Genomic DNA, 17753 nt, shown 5'->3' on the forward strand with positions numbered 1-17753 from the left:
CATAGCATCAGAACCCAACAAAAGCCCATGGGGGACATCCAGTGGTGTATTTATGTCCCTCTGACTTCCCACCCTGTCACACCAGCTCGGCATGGTTGCTACAGTTTTGCTGGTTTTCTTTCTCTCAGTAGAGTCTCTCTGCCTATCTAAGCCCAATCTTTAACCTATGCCCAGAATTAACAAAATGTCCCTAGAGTAAAACAGAAAAATGGCTGGACATCATAAGTGGTCCTCAGAAATATTTCCCCTCCCCTCACTGGAAAGTAGTATTTTCAATTATCCTTATTTACACAATCCCTGGCATTTTTAAAAACGTGGTTTTTATAATTTATTCAGGTTTTAATTTTTGGTGAAAGTATTAGCCTGTAACCACCTACCATAGGCAGCCTGGAAGCAGCAATCTTACTTAATTTTATAGATGTCTTCATGGTTTAGTTTGGAGTCACTAATATGAAACTTTGTTACTGCTATTATTTCTATTTATCATTTGTCATCTATTTTCAATAGGCATTAAACCAGAAAATCTGAACACTGCAATCAAAATTCATCATTATAAGCATTAAATCATTAAGGAACTGCTGCATCAAGGAGCAGATCAGTGGAACATAGCAGAATTCCAGAAATAAACCCAAAGAGATATCCACACTTAGTACATAATAAAATTAGCATTTTTAATTTGTAGAAAAAATATGCATATAAGTAAATAGTACCAGGGAAACTGAGGATCTCATTAGGGAAACAAAAAAGTATCATCTGGTCAAGTATGGTGGCTAATGCCTGTAATCCCAGCACTTTGGGCGGCTGAGGCAGGCGGATCACCTGAGGTCAGGAGTTCGAGACCAGCCTGAACAACATGGCAAAACCTCATCTCTACTAAAAAACACAAAAATTCGCTGGGCATAGCGGTGGACGCCTGTAATCCTAGCTGCTTGGCAACCTGAGGCAGGACAGTCTCTTGAACCCAGGCAGCACAGGTTGCAGTGAGCTGAGATTGCGCCGTTGCACTCCAGCCTGGGTGACAAGAGCGAAACTCTATCTCAAAAAAAAAGAAAAGTATCATCCATGTCTTTTTCTTTGTTATCAAAATACATTGTTGACTGACACAGATCTAAACACAAAAAAAGAAAATTATAAAATACTCAAAAGAAAGCAGGAGATTTTTTATATATACGATCACTAGAGTGATAAATGCCTAAGAATAAATCAAAGCCCATATTGAATTAGAAATCATAAAAGAAAATATTGACAAATCTGAAAAATTTTGCCTGGTAAAGCATGATAATCTAAGTCTCAAATGAACAACAAATTAAGAAAAAGTATTTGTAACTCACACCCGGCAAAGAGTTAATTTTCTTGATATACAACAAGTTCCTATAAATCGGTATGACCAAGATCAACAACCAAATGGAAAAAATGGACAAATTATATAATTAGTCACTGCAGATTCTTAAACATATGAAAAGACACTTATCCTCACTCACAATAAGAGGAATGCAAATAAAAATTTCCCTGAGATACCAATTGCAACTATCAGATTCACAAGAATTAGGCAGTTTACTCAAAAACAATGGTGAAGATGTCGAGAAATAAGCACTTCTCTCACTTCAGCAAGTGTAAAGTGATACACTTTCTATAAGGGACAGTTACCAAGGTCAGTTCCCCATTCAACAAATATTTATTGTCATGTCACTATGTGATAGAGGCCACGATGTTCTGCGGAACCTTACTGGTGAGCTGAAAACACAACAATTCAATGAGCATCTGTGACAAAAGGTGATAAATTTAAAGTGAGGGCTGTTACTGGATACTATGGCAACATCAGGAAAAGCTTTCCAGAAGTATCATTTAAGCTGAATACTGAAAAGAGGGAATTAGTTGGTTATGCTTACCTAACTTGCTCTGCCCTACCTTGCTCAGAGGGGACTGCATTTCATGGGCCCCTTATCCTCCAGTTTCAATGCAATTCAGCCAAAGGAAAGCACGGTGGGAGAATGGTTGGTAAGGGAAGGAGAAAAGCTGGATATTTCACTCCCTCATTCCTTTTTGTTTCAAGAGGATCCCAAGCAATGTTTGAATCTCCTCCATGGTTCCAGAACTCACAGGATAGCCCCTTTCTCATTGGTCCATGGCTCCTGCTCTGATTTTAATGTCTATCTGGTTCCTGGGATCAAATAACATCATCTCTTCCCTACCTCCCTCCAGGACTAAGGGTAGCAATGATTTATTGTTCTTGGCAATCTCTGAGTTACATCAGTTCCCTTGCTTGCCTTCTCAGTTTTTCTATTATCTATGTGACCAGTTCCCTGTATTAAATTTCTTCCTGTCTGAAACTACAGTTGTTTCAATTTTTTGGAGTAAACTTGAGCAGACTAATATACCAGATAAAAAAGATTAGTGCTCCAAGAAGGGAAAACAGAACGTCCTAAAAGTAAGTCTACCTAGAGGAAATATAGTGGAAGGAGGTGACAGAAAGGGGAAACAAAATGATTCAAAATCAAGTGTTTTCAGGTGAGTACATCCATTGATGAGCATTTTTTCAGAAGGATGACCCTAGTAGCAGTGTGTTGAATGGAATAGAAAGGGAAAGACTGGAGGAAGAGGGTCCAGGTGGGAGGCTGCAGTAGCAACGTAGACAAATGATAATGATGCCTGAATGGAGGCAATGCAGTGGAGATGAAAAGTGAACGGATTGTAGGGACATGTAGGAATAAGGATGAGTAGAGTTTAGTCATTATTCAGATGGATGGGTGGATGGATGGAGAAAGAGAGAGATGAAGCAACATCTTTTCCTCCATTGTTTCCTCATCTGGTTGCACAGAGGGTGTTACACGATATTTTTTCAGTACTCTCATTTGGAGGTTCTCTAAGTTATTAAAACCCTGTAATAAAACAGGTGAAACATTAGGATATTTCCATGTCCCTTTTTGATGACTGGGCTCATGAGAAAGAGGCAAGTTACTTAATGTCTAAAAATTCATGTCAAAATTCTGAAGCAGGTTAGTGCCACTGTGCCAAAGACAAATGAAGCCTCTGTTCCATCCATCAGTTTATTGAGGTTGGTTATACAAAGGGATCCTTGTACAGTCCAGACATATCCATAATAAGGAAAATGCCTAAGTCGCTACTACAAAGCATCATTTAAAAAAAATTTATTGCTGTGTCTCCAAACCAGCTTCTAATTATTTATGAAATTATTCTAGGAAATTGGAGTAAAATGTGAAAAAAATAAAAGAACAAAAGTAGATAAGAGCCATTCATAGTCCAGTTAAGAAAGGAAGGAAAAGGGGCACTCTAAAGAGAATAGGCTATAAATCTTCGTCAAGGTTCTAGCATGTGAGAGCTGAAGGTCTGTCGTTTAGAATTTGTCTAAACGACAAAGAAGGAAGAACAGGGAGGCGCAGGCGAAAACCACAGCAATCCTGATTTTCCACTGTAAATCGTCGAGAATTCTTCATCATCCTGAAGGCCCATGAGAATCTAGTCCACTTCCTGTAGTGATGGTGCAGTGGAGCACTCAAGAACACAACTGTGGGGTCACGTGCCTGAGTCCAAATCCTGGCTTTCCAGTTTGGTGGCAACATCACTATCACTACTAATCAGCGTAGTTACTTAATGTCACTGTGCCTCAGTATGCTCATCTATAAAACAGAAGATTAATAGCAATATTAGAAAAATTTTCTAATTACAATAACATCAAAAATAATAAAATAGGAATAAACTTAACCAAGGAGATAAAAGACTAGGACACTGAACTCTCCAACATATTGGTGAGGGCCGGGCACAGTAGTTCACTCCTGTGATCCTAGCACTTTGGGAGGCCAAAGTGGGAAGATTGCTTGAGGCCAGAAGTTCAAGACCAGCCTAGGCAACATAGTGAGATCCCATCTCTATAAAAAATAAAAACATTTTTTTAAAATGCTGAAAGAAATTAAAGACACAAACAGATTGGAAAGATACCATATTCATGGATTGAAAGGTTTAACATTGTTAAAGTCTCCATACCACCCAAAGCAATCTACAGATTCAGTGCAAACCTTAACAAAATCCCAATAGCATTTTTTTTTTTGCAAAATTAGAAAAATTCATTCTAAAATTCATATGGAATCTCAAGAGACTTTGAGTAGCCAAACCAATGTTGAGAAAGAACAATACTGGCAATCTCATACGTCCTGATTTCAAATTTTACCTCAAAGCTACAGTAATAAAAACAGTGTGTCACTGGCATAAAGGTAGATGTATAGACCAATGGAATGGAATAGAGGGCCCAGAAATAAACCTTTGCCTATTGGGTTGAATGATTTTTAACAAGGATGCCAAGGCCATTCAGTAAAGGACAGTCTCTCTAGCAATTAATATCAGAAAAACTCGATATCCATGTGCAAAAGAATGAAGTAAGACCCTTACCTTACACCAAATGCAAAAATTAACTCAAATGCACCAAAGACCTAAATATAAGAGATGGGCTGCATGCAGTGGCTCATATCTATAATCCCAGCACTTTGGGAGGCCAAGGTGAGAGGATCCCTTGAGCCCAGGAGTTGGAGACCAGCCTAGGCAACATAGTGGGACCCCGTCTCCACAAAACGTACAAAAATAAGCCAGGTGTAATGCACCTACAGTCCCAGCTACTCAGGAGGCTGAAGTGGGAGGATTGCTTGAGCTCAGAAGGTTGATGCTGCAGTGAGCCATCATCATGCCACTGCACTGCAGTCTGGGTGAGAGAGTGAGATCTTGTCTCTTAAAGAATAAGTAAACGTAAGACACAAAGCTCTAAAACTCTTAGAAGAACAGCAAGACTAAAAGCATGTGAAGCTCTTAGAACCTGGAACTGAGTAAAACCCCTGCCTCAGTCATACATGGATGGCTCCATGGGGCAAAGAAAGGGCTGCTTACTTTACCTAGAGGTGTGGCAGATAGAGGGCTTATTCCCTACACCTAGTGAAAACAAGACCAAATTATCAGGCGAAAAAAAATGTACAAGTCTAAAGACAGAAGGACCACTAAAATCACAAACTCTTTTTTTTTTTTTTTTTTTTGAGACCGAGTCTCGCTCTGTCGCCCAGGCTGGGGTGCAGTGGCCAGATCTCAGCTCACTGCAAGCTCCGCCTTCCGGGTTCCCGCCATTCTCCTGCCTCAGCCTCCTGAGTAGCTGGGACTACAGGCGCCCGCCACCTCGCCCGGCTAGTTTTGTGTACTTTTTAGTAGAGACGGGGTTTCACCGTGTTAGCCAGGATGGTCTTGAACAAACTCTTAAGAATTGAATCAAATCTTGTAGTTCATGCTGCCAGTGGGGGGAAGACCCTGAACATCTGAAAAATTCCAGTGAAGGGAAACCTGCTACCTCACAGCACAATCCACTGCCTGTTTCAAACTCTAGCTCCTTGCCTGTTTCCTCAGAGTTAATTCTGCTTCTTTCCAGCAGCTTCTATTGGATGTACTGCCACTCTCTTTCAAGACAGTCTTAAACTGTATTTGGAGATAACTATAATGAACCTTTTGGCAGATGTTTTCCTGCTCACAGCCAGCAAAAGGTAGGCTCAGCTAGAAATAGATCAGGACTGTGTGATGCAGCTGTTAATGAAGAAGCTAACTCACAATGGGCCTGCTTTGTTGATGGCACAAGGAAGGTAACAGTCCTCCCATGTTCTGTGTATTTCAGAAAATCCGCTGAGCTTTGTGTGAATCAGTGAATTCCTGATGAATAAGTGAATGAATGAAGGACAGCTAGCATGAGGGGTCTAGAAACATATCATACAAGAAACAAGCAGTTGTGTTCATATTCCAAGTGTTGAAAAGAATACTAAATAAACCGATTCTTAATATCTATGTCTAAGCTTCCAGAGGACTGTTGTTGGGAAGAAGGAGCCTTTTCTTTTTAAACTTATTAATTCAGCTCTACTGCTGTAAGGGACATGCAATGGCCAGAAGAAGGATTGTTCTTACATAACATATATATATGTGTGTGTGTGTGTGTGTGTGTATATATATATATATATATAGCTTTAGAGGTGAGAACTAAGACAAATGTGTGGAGCTTACAGTGATACTGACATAGGCTTAAATTAAAGAATACCTACTTTAAAATTAGAACCAACAAAGGACAACTCTTCCCAGAGATCTGAGCTCTTCCTCAATCACAGTGCTGCAGGAATGCTCTCCAAGGACACCTGTGTTAGGTGAGAAGAACCCCCGTGTGGTATCCAAAGCTGAGATCCTATGACTTCTGTGATTTCTCAAGGCAGCTTCTTCAGTTCTGCCAGCTTTGTGAGATATTATACCCTGATGAAACTCCTGTTCCTCACAGATTCTTCAGGAGCCCACAACAGAATGGATTTTATCCCTGTTTCTTAAGGTTAGAACTGATTGGCCAAAATGAAACTTTCTCCAGCACTCATCTACTCTTACTGATGTATATTTTTGCTTAGAGGTTTTTAACCACACAGAATATCTACACCCTAGACATTATAGAGACTTCCAGACCCTGGAATGTGAGCGAGAGATGGATAATCTCACCAAAAGTTTACCTAGACATGTGTGGATCATATTAAATAATGCTGTGGCACTAATACACATGGAATCTCCAAACACATAGATGGCATGTGTCCTGTCCCTAAATACCACCCCAGTGCCTTCTGGCCATTTTTCTGTTTACTGTACTACAACATGTAAAGGGAGGTGTCACTAACATGCACACACCAGTATCCACAGCCCGTGGGCATCCCAGCACCAAGGAGAAGGTCAATGGTAACAGCTGATTTTTCTAAATGAAAACTAAATAAATACACAAGGCAAGCACAAACATTCATTATCTTCAGGATGTATATGCTTGAAACAGACCTGTTATTCTATCACATCCCATTTAGAAAAATTTAAAACAATATAATACATAAATGCCTTTCTGAATTTAGGAAGAGAGAAACTGTATGGCTGAGTGGCTTGAAGCCTCTGATGGGGACAGAGATGCTCTGGTGCTATTCTTCTTCCTAGTTTCCCAGCCTGAACTCGCTGGGTGACTTTAGGCAATGGGTCTGTCCTTCTGTGCCTTTGTTTTCTCGAAAATAAGGCACACATGAATAGCACCTTGTCTTCCATTCTGGGCTTTTGTGAGACTTGACAAAGGTTGTATCTCTTCTCTTAATCCCACTAGATTACTTCAGTTGGCTTCGTCGTGGTCCCTTGCCAGTAATGCACAAAGCCTTTAGACTATCACATCTGACCTCTGCACCGACCATGGAAAATCAATACGACTTTTTGTGCATGTGTATTTTCACCAATTAAATTTAAAATGAGGTGTTAAACAAGATTCTTGGTGTGCTTGACATCTAAGTCCCAGATTTGGCAAACGATAAGATCCTGCCCTTGGGAGCTAAGGCCTCAGATATAGTATCAGGTTAGTAAAGAAGCAGCTCCAAGGTTAACTCAATTGCTGAGACATTTATGGTACTTCTCTGTTGATTATTTACCTTGGGTGCTATTTTAGTGAGCTGCAATGACCTGAAAAGACAACACTGGGAAACCGATGATTCATCCTTTCGTAAGAACAGGGCACCTTGCCTAGGCAATGCAGTAGATTTTACTAGTGTTCTTCTTGAAGCTCTCTTAGAAAGGGATCTGAGCTTCTTGAGCTATACCATACTTCTGTCAACAATCATGTCAGGAAAAGGGCCCGGTAAGACATGCTCAAAGATTCTCTCTTCTGTTACTTTTGTTACTTTTATTACCAAATTACAGTCCATACCAAATAAGTCTCTGGGGATGGGACCCAGGCATCAGGATTTTTTGAAGCTCTCCAGGTGATTTATTGTCTTACCTTACTTGTCTTACCTTAAATGGAAAAATTAATCCAACTGTCCAAAATCCCCTATTGTCATCCATTCAACAGGCATCTGTCAAATTCCTGCTCTGCATTAGTCATTGAATTAGGTACTGAATAGAACTCGTAGAGAAGAAAATAGACATGGTTCCTGGCTTCTTGACACTTGCACTAGTGGAGAGATCATTGAGAAAACAAGGAAACAAGAAAATGAATAAATAATTATGAGTTGTGATAATTCTAACAAGTAAGCACACAGTGATATAGAATTACAGAGAAAGAAGGTGGAGATTATATTGGGTGGCGAGGTAAACCTGGAGGACCAAAGGATGGAGAGGTATCTTGGCTGGGAGTTCCAGGGAGGTAGTTCCAGGGAAAAAGGAATGGCATGTGTGGAGGCTCTGAGCCGGAAAAGTTGGACACATATGGGAATAAAGGAACTTTGTTGCTTGTTACTCAAAATGTGGTCTGTAGAGCAGCAACATCAGGATTCCCTGGGAGCTTTAGAGAAATGCTGAATCCCAGGCCCCACCCCAGACCAAATGAATCAAAATTTGCATTTTAACAAGATCCCCAGGTAACTTGTTTTCATATTATAGTTGAGGAGCACTGTCAAAAAGCATAGGTTCCAACTGTGGGTGCACATTGAAATCACCCGGAGAGCTTCAAAGAATCCTGATGCCTGGGTCCCATCCCCAGAGGCTTATTTGGTATGGAATGTAACTTGGACATCAGGATTTTTGTTAAGCTCCCAGGGGATTCTAAAATGCAGTAAAATTTGAGAATCACTTATCTGAAGAACAGCGCCTGGCAAAGGGTAAACACTTGATGAGTATTTGTGAATCAAACGCTTGACGCTGTAGATTTCCCAGAGATTCCTGCAAACAGGCTGCAGGCAGGCACGAATGCTACCCTCCTCCAAATGAGTGCACTGGAAGGGCTATGTTTCCCAGAAAAATGAAGCAAATTCATGAACCATTCGGAGAAATGAATTCAAGGATCACTATTCCAGGGACCAATTAAATTCTTCTGTCTGTCAGGGAGCCACTAATTTGGGCATTTTTGTGAATTCCCTGGAGTTGAAAGGAGATCTCGCTAGTGACTGGACACAGGTGAGGGAAAGCAACCCTGAGTTGGACTCATGGAAAGATGGCATGATTTTCAGATTTTCTTTCCCAACCACAGAGAGCCCACACCAGAGAAAACCCTCTTCAGGACAGTCTGGTGACATTCTTGACTAATGAGCTCAGAACAGAATGTCCCTGCCCTGGCATTATCAGGGAAGACTTGGGGGGTGGGGTGGGGGGTGTGTGAAAGAGTACAGGGTGTGATCGAATGGAAGATGTGCATAGCACAGATCTGAGGGGAAGGCCCCTGGGTACTTCCTGCACCTGTGCGTCGCAAGCAATAACAGCCAACAATGCGTGCGTACATTGGAGAGTTCAACACAAACACTGTGTCAAGGACCATTAGTGACCATGGGCACAGTCAGCTTCCCATTGCCCAAGAGTGGCCCGAGGAGAACGGAGAAGCGCAGAGCAACCCCTGCACTCACCACAGGAGGTTGCAAAAGATTTTTAGGAGAATAAGGTTCATTCATTTCCTCCTTGCCAGGGCCCTCAGCTTTCAAGGCCTCTTCGAAATACTGCTATACAAGGTAAGAAACAGTCATGCAAGTTGGGTAATAACGTAAATTGACACTGGAGGAAGGGGCAAGAAGGGAAATTTGGATGACACAAATCAATCTTTAAGGGCTTCCTCAACCTTGTGGGAAAAACAAAAGATTTTTATTTTTCGTAATAAAATAAGCAATATCCTGGCATGGGAGAGATACCATGAACCCCCAAAATAGCTGCATTAACCCTTTCTGGCTCTTCAACACACTACCGACTCAGTAGAATGAACAACTTTCTAGTTGGAAGCTGCCCATTCTGAAGTGTAGGCACTAAACAAAGTTATCGTGTTTTAAGGGTCACGAAGATGGCTTGGCTAAATGCGCCTAAGCAGAACTGAAGAATTACATGGGCTGAAGAACGCACAAATACATATCACTTTCTCACATATAAATGTCTTTGAAAATAAGAATGTCAAAAATCAATGTGAACTGAATAACTGAATATCAAGGAAACAGCATATTCTTTGGGGGTAAATGATTTTCCTCAATAACTTGTATTTAGTGTACTTCTTCTGTGGGCTTCCTAAAGAGCTGGAAATGCGGTCCCTGCAATGGTTGTGTGTACATGGTGCCCACCCATGAGTACAGCTGTGTAAGTTACAACTCTTGATGAGTTCCACACCTGCACGTGGACTGGGGCAAGAGACCAAAGAAAAACACACTAAGATGCTCCCTGGTTCCACTTTAAATTCATGACCACAAGCCTCACGTGGACCTGAATACTGCCCATCAGAGTTACCGTGTGTTCACACCCCACTCTCTCCCACCATCTTTGATGTTTATTTCCCATCTTCTTTCTTCTAAAACGCCTCATCTCTCTTCCTTATCTCCCTATTTCAATTTTCTTAAGTAGAAATTAAAGAGAAACCCCCCATTCTGCCACCATCACCTTTACCCAACAACTGATATCTGTGCCAATCCATACATTCTGCTTTTTTTCTGTTTTGCCACAGATACGCTGTCATTACTGCTAACCAACAGCAACGATGACACTTAGGCGTTAGATCCCACCCCCTCCTATCATCTCGAGGAGTGAGCCCTCTCTCCTGCATCATTGTCTCTCCTCCCTGTTAGAGAATTCCCATCAATATGTCAACACATTATAAAGCCTCCCATCTTTTTAATGCTCCTTTGCCCTCCTCATCTCTCTCCATGACCACCTAATTTCTCTGCTTCTCTTTAGAGCAAAACTTTTCAAAGGACTTTCAAAAGATTTGTTTATTCACCTTATCTCTACTTTTCTTCTTTATTCCTTTTTGACCCAAACCTAATCTGGTTTTTGTCCCCACCACTCACGTTAACTATGTGTATCAAGGTTACAAGAGACTTCTTCATCACTAAATCTAATGATCAATTCTCAATATTCATCATGTGCAAACTAGCAAAAGTCAAAACACTATTTGGCTTATTGGACTCTTAGGTCTTCTTCTAGATTTTGGACAGCTTCCCCATCTCTTTTGCTGCTTCCTCTTCATCAGCTCTAACTTTCAATTTGCAAATACCCCCACACTCTTCTCTCTCTGCCTACCCTCAGCCCCTAGGTGATCTCATACAATTTCATGGCTCTAACCATCTCCTCTGAACTTTAACCTGTACATCCTCCTCCTTACTTGACATCTCCACTTGGATGTCAACTGAGCAAATTGAACTTACTGTGTCCAAATCCAGATGCTCAATTTTCCTCTCAAACCTACTCTTTTCTTTTCCCCAATCCCATTAAACAACAACTCAATTTTTGCAGTGGCTTGGGCCAAAGACCTTAGAATCATCTTTGGCTCCTCTCTTTCCCTTATTCCCCAACATCACAACATTTAATTAAGCAGTCAACTTCATAGGCTCTATCTTTAAAATATATCCTGAATGTAACTGATGATTTATTGGCACTTTTACCTCTGCTGTCCTATGTCAAGCCATCAACATCTCTCCCCTTGATTATTTTAGTCACATCCAATGTGATCTACTTGCTTCAATATTTGCCCCCTTATTTCTCCATAGGACAATAAGAGTGATCATTTTAAAATATACGTCCCTCCTCTGCTTAAAATCTTCTAGTGGCCAAAGCCTTTTAATGACCAACAAGTTCCCACACAACCTTGGCAGCCATGCCCCACCCTGTACCTGTGTAACTCCATCCCCTCCCCCATCTACTGCCATGCTTCTATTTTCTCACTCTGCTTCAGCCACAGCGGCCTCCTAGCGACTCCTAGACATGCCAAGCAAGCTCTTACCCTGCCGTTAGCTAAATAGTTTGCTACCTCTTGCCTAGTGGTGTCTTCTCAAGTGCTCCCTGATCAGCAAAACCTTCCCAATCACTTTTTGTAAAATATCAATTTCCATCCAGCATCTCCTTTCCCCTTTAATCATGCTTGATTTTATACCTGTAGCACGTGATCACATTATATATCATATGAACTTCCTTACTATCTGCCTCCTTTCATTAGAAATTATCTGTTTAAGGCCGGGCGCGGTGGCTCAAGCCTGTAATCCCAGCACTTTGGGAGGCCGAGACGGGCGGATCACGAGGTCAGGAGATCGAGACCATCCTGGCTAACACAGTGAAACCCCGTCTCTACTAAAAAATACAAAAAACTAGCTGGGCGCGGTGGCGGGCGCCTGTAGTCCCAGCTACTCGGGAGGCTGAGGCAGGAGAATGGCGTGAACCTGGGAGGCGGAGCTTGCAGTGAGCTGAGATCCTGCCACTGCACTCCAGCCTGGGTGGCAGAGCGAGACTCCGTCTCAAAAAAAAAAATAAAAATAAATAAATAAATAAATAAATAAATAAATAAATAAATAAAAATAAAAATAAAAATAAAAAATAAAAAATAAAGAAATTATCTGTTTAAGAGCAGAGATTTTGATTTCTTCTTGCCATATTTATAGCACCTAGAACAGAATTTGTCATGTAGTATGCACCTCAAAATTTGTCAAATGAGTGAATGAAGAAGTATAGCCAATTTAGTCATTGCAGCAGTGGAAAAAATATCAAACAAGTAAAATCAGTCTCTGCTATCAAAGCAGTTGTGTGCATGAACAAAGATAATTCCACAATACTGACCAAGAATCCCCTATATGCTAAGCATTGTGTTATGCAATGTAACGAGAAAACAATGGTTGTCTTTTACGGTTTCTTCAAGAAAACTAAACAGCAATAAGGAAGGTAACATGCAAATGGGTGGGGAGAAATGAGATAACACATTCAAGGAAAACATAGCAATTCTCAGCTGATAGGAGTATTATAGCATAAGCATTTATGGAGGTCCTGTTGTGTGCTTTTAGCTAACATTTATTGAACTCTTGTAATGTGCCAGGCAGGACATGAAGGGCTTCACAGGTATTAACTCATACACAGCTTTCAAGAATATTATGAGACACATATTATTTTAAATTCCATTTTATAGAAGACAAAATTAAAGCACAGAAACTCAAGTTAGTGACCCATGATAGCAGCACATTAAAAAAATGTAATTAGATAAATACTAAAACCACAAGTGTGCAGACTGAAAAGCAGGAAGAAAGTGGACCTATCAATGATCAAAGCGCATTTATTTGCTTATCATGTACTCAACATCGGGTACCATATGAAAACAATCCCATATAGTAAGAGTATTGCAATTTTGGAGGTGGTCTCCCCTTTTCAGAAGAGTTGCTATCGGGGCATTAGGGCCTTACAACACTGATTCTCAATGTTTAATAAAAATAGGGGTCAACTGGGGATCCTGGTAAAATTCAGATTAGGTCTGAGTAGGACCTGAGATTCTGCATTTGTCACAAACTCCCAGGAGGTGCTTCTGCTAGAGGCCCATGCTTGCTACCCTGAGTAGCAAGAATGCAAACAAATTAGTACCCACATCTGAGTAAAAAAATAGGACGGGTGTGGTGTCTCATGCCTATCATCCCAGCACTTGGAGAGGCCAAGGCGGGTGGATCACTTGAGCTCAGGAGTTTGAGACCAGCCTGGGCAACATGGTGAAACCCTGTCTTTATCAAAAATACAAAAATTATCAGGATGTGGAGCCACGTGGCTGTGGTCCCAGCTACTCAGGAGGCTGAGGCAGGAGGATCTCTCAAGCCTGGGAGACAGAGGTTGCAGTGAGTCAAGATTGTGCCACTGCACTCTAGCCTGGATGACAGAATGAGACTCCATCTCAAAACACACACACACAGACACTCTCTCTCTCACACACACACACACACACCCACACACGTTGACCAGTTTGTAAACGACAAGTAGAGAAGTCACCTCAAATGAGTGAAGAGTGGACTGTTGGGAAAGATAAGTTCTCTCTGTCCATTTTGACCATAAACCAAGGGAAAAGTTAAGATTGTCTGGAAAAACTTTTCAAGTGGACCACTGTGGCCAATTTTTATGTCATTTATAGTTTTCTAACAACAGTAGTCAGAGATGAAATTGGCTTCATCCCCAGGCCTTTAACTTATCTATTGTTCCCACTGGACCAGCAGCTCGCTTTTAAAATACCTTCTTGGTTTATCTTTAACCCAGAAGCATGGTGTTTTCCTGGTCTTTGGCTGGATCCCTGCTTCCTCAGCCTAAACAGAAATCTACCCTGTGAGAGTCCCCTGCTGTGGGCACTTTTCCTGCTTTCTGCTAAAGGAATTCCAGAGAAACAAAAGCAGGGAGTCCGCTCACCCCTTCCAGCCCCCACCCGGGAGGCATTTTTGCTTTGAGATTCCACCTACAGGCTCCACTGGTGAAGTTTCCCCAGAGCAGAGTGCCTCCATTCCGTTCCTACTTAACAGGCATGGCGAGGTTAGAAAGTTAAGGGAGCCTGCCCTTCAGAGAATTTTGCAAAGATTAACTAATGCAGACAACAAGCCTCTGGAAGAGCAGAGAAATGTGAGGTCTACTTTATGGGGAAAGCTACCCAAGCCAGGAAGGGGCTTGGTATTTCTATAGACAGGAGGAAGTTTCAAGCACAATTGGACAGCATCTCAGAATTGTGTGGATGTGTGTGTATAAGAAGTATACATAAAAATCTACATAATATATATTATATGTTTATTATATACAATATGTATTTTTACATACTATATATGACAGTATGTATACATACACATAACAGTGTGTGTGTGTCTGCATACATGTGTGTCTGTATATATGTCTGTGTATATGTTATGTGTATATGTATGTGTGTGTATATATACTGTTACACACACTGTTGTGGGCTAAACTGTGTCCCTCTAAGATTCATATATTAAAGTTCTAATGCTCAGTACCTCAGAAGGTGACTGCATTTGGAGACAGAACCTGTTAAGAGGTAATTAAGGTAAAATGAGGCTGTATGTGTGGGTCCAAATCCATGACAACTGGTCTCCTTATACAAACGGGAAATGTAAGACACAGACATACACAGAGGGAAGACCTTGTGAGGACACAGGAGAAGATGGCATCTACAAGTCAAGGAGAGAGGCCCCAGGAAAAAACAAACCTGCCAACACCTTGATCTTGAACTTCCAGCCTCCAGAACTATAAGATAAATTTCTGTTATATAGGACACCCAGTATGGTATTTTGTTATAGCAGGCCTAGCAGACTCTCTCTCTCTCTCTTTCACACAGAAATGCGCACACACACACACACACCACCCACGCGGGTTGGCCACTAAGTCTGGAAACACAGACAAACACATTTTAAAATATTTATTGTTTTCCCACTACAAAGCATGTTAAAATGATATTATCTAAGAGTTAAGATTTTATGGCCACCTCTACAGGCATTAACTTCTTGGCCTTCTCCCTGCACAGGGAGGAGGGAGGGTAAAGTAAATATCAAGTTAACCGATAAGGCTGAGAAGGAGCCTAAGAAGGCTACTGCACAGTGCTCAGCCAGATTTGGGGGTGAACGTTCCATTTCTCCGAGAATAGCTTCTTTAGAGTTCCTTTTCCTCAGATGGCATTAGGCTCTCTTCAACCTTGTCCCATGGCGTGGCCACACTCGGCCCTCACTTGGCCTCTCACCAGGTGCCCTCCATGTGGCTTTGGACGTCTCCGTGCTCTGTGAATGCCCTTCCCAGACATTCTCCAGCAAGGCCTCAACTGAGGGGGAGGCAGGGCAGGGCCATGCCTGTCTTGGGTTGGTTAATGATTACCAAGAATCTGGAAATCCTTCTACCATGGTTATGCACAGAAACTGAAACATCAAATTAAAAACAAAACCCCTGAGATAAAAAGAAAGTGGGACTGAGAGGCAAGAGCCCAGTTTAATCAGTGAGGCTCTGGAAAAGCTGTGGTTTTGGGGAACAAGAAAAAGTTCCTGTTTTTTGTGACAGTAGTGATTATAAAAATAACAATGTCACCACTTCGTTCAATGAGGAAGTCCAAAAATAAGTATTTGGGGCAAGCTAACGAAGGACTTTCCATGACATATCTCAGGTCACAGAAAGGAAAGAAAGGGGAACTTCTATATTTAAAGGTCCTATTATGCGAGGAGCTATGTTTCTTTTCTTTTTTTTTTTTTTTTGAGATGGAGTTTCACTCTTGTTGCCCAGGCTGGAGTGCAATGGCATGATCTCCATTCACTGCAACCTCCACCTCCTGGGTTCAAGCAATTCTCCTGCCTCAGCCTCCAGAGTAGCTGGGATTACATGCCCAGCTAATTTTGTATTTTTAGTAGAGATGGGGTTTCACCATGTTGGTCAGACTGGTCTCGAACTCCTAACCTCAGGTGATCTGCCTGCCTCGGCCTCCCAAAGTGTTGGGATTACAGGCGTGAGCCATGGCTCCTGGCCTGTTTCTATAGTTTATCTCATGTCATTTTGACCATAATCATATAAAGTAGACTTTATTATTCTTATTTTGTACAGGAAGAGCTGAGATGTTAGGTAATACAGACATTGTTGGTTGAATGACCCAGCAGACCTTCCCATCCTTTTCTCTCTGCTGCCTTTCTCCATGGAAGTTGGAGATGGTGCATATTCACCTTCTCTACCTTCTTTGCAGCTATAGATGGCCTGACTACATGACAGAATTCTAACTCATGACATATATATGTATGCAGAAGACTGCTAAATTTACATCTACGGCCTGGACTTCTAGTCTATATCAGAACTTAAGTATCCAACTACTTACTCAACATCCCTATTTGGGTAGCTACTAAGAATCTCAGCCTAACATATCCACTTCTGTTCTCCTGTACTTCCTGGCTATAGCTGCCTCTGTTTGTTCTTGTCATGCAAGTAAAGGGCAACTCATTGTTCCAGGTGCACAGGACTGCAAACTCAGCCACCCTTGCCCCTCTTTCTGTCACACTCTACATCAAGAGTAACCAATCTTTTGGCTTCCCTGGGCCACAATGGAAGAAGCATTGCCTTCGGTCACTCATAAATACACTAACAATGGCTGATGAGTTTTTAAAAATCACAAAAACATCTCATAATATTTTAAGAAAGCTTATTAATTTATGTTGGGCTGTATTCAAAGTTATCCTGGGCCACATGCAGCCTGTGGGCCACTGTTTGAGACCAAGCAACAGCTTGTCCTATATCATCAATCAATCCTTGGTCTCTGCTAGCTCTACTGCTGCCATACTGGTCCAAGTCACCAGCATTTCTAGCTTAGAAGCCTCCTAATGGGTCTCCACGTTTCCATCCTGCCACTCCCTCCCATGTGGTCTCAACACAGTACCCAGAGTGAGTCTGTTAAATGTAAATCAGATGGTGTCCCTCCTCTGCTCACAACAGTCTCATGGCTTCTTATCTCACTCAGAGTAGAAGCCAAAGTCATTCAGAAGCTCAGAAGGCTCTACAGGACATGGCCCCCTCACTTTCTCCTCCCCCATGCCCCCAACTCCCTCTGCTTCAGCTACGCTAATCTCCTTGCATCAGACCTTTGCATTTGATACACTGTCCTCCTCCCAGGAAAATATTTGCCCAATTTATTTGCATGGTTTACTCTTAACACCTTCTTGTCTTTATTCCAATGTCACCTTCTCGGTAACAGCTTTTCATTCTATTAAAAATGCAACCTCTCCCCACTACCACCACCTGGAACAGCCTCCCTTCTTCCTGGATTTATTTTGTCTATAGCATCTATCATCATCTACTACTACATATTTCACAATTTATCTTGTTTACTGTCTTTCTCCACTTCCCACTAGAGTGTCACTTTCATTTCAGCAAAGATTTTGTTCTGTTCTGTTAACTGCCAGAGCATTTAGAAAAATACCTGGCCTGTAGTAGCTTCTCAATAAATATTTCACTAATTAATTAATTAGTTCTTTAATGTTAGGAGATTTGAGGGAAATAATTTG

At 41.5% G+C, this 17753-nt stretch overlaps 1 long non-coding RNA gene across 1 annotated transcript in view; it reads right to left on the reverse strand.

Annotated features, from left to right (window-relative positions):
- Positions 1-2850: 2850 nt before the first annotated feature.
- LOC105482434 (uncharacterized) overlaps positions 2851-17753 on the reverse strand; it is a 29259-nt gene continuing 14356 nt past the window's right edge. Inside the window, exons 2-3 of the long non-coding RNA XR_987596.3 lie at positions 7825-7984; positions 2851-3638 (exon numbers count right to left, since the gene is read on the reverse strand). This is a non-coding gene — a long non-coding RNA (uncharacterized lncRNA). The remainder of the gene's footprint in view (positions 3639-7824; positions 7985-17753) is intronic.

Source organism: Macaca nemestrina, chromosome 5 (assembly GCF_043159975.1).
Source record: "Macaca nemestrina isolate mMacNem1 chromosome 5, mMacNem.hap1, whole genome shotgun sequence".
Taxonomy (NCBI): Eukaryota; Metazoa; Chordata; class Mammalia; order Primates; family Cercopithecidae; genus Macaca; species Macaca nemestrina.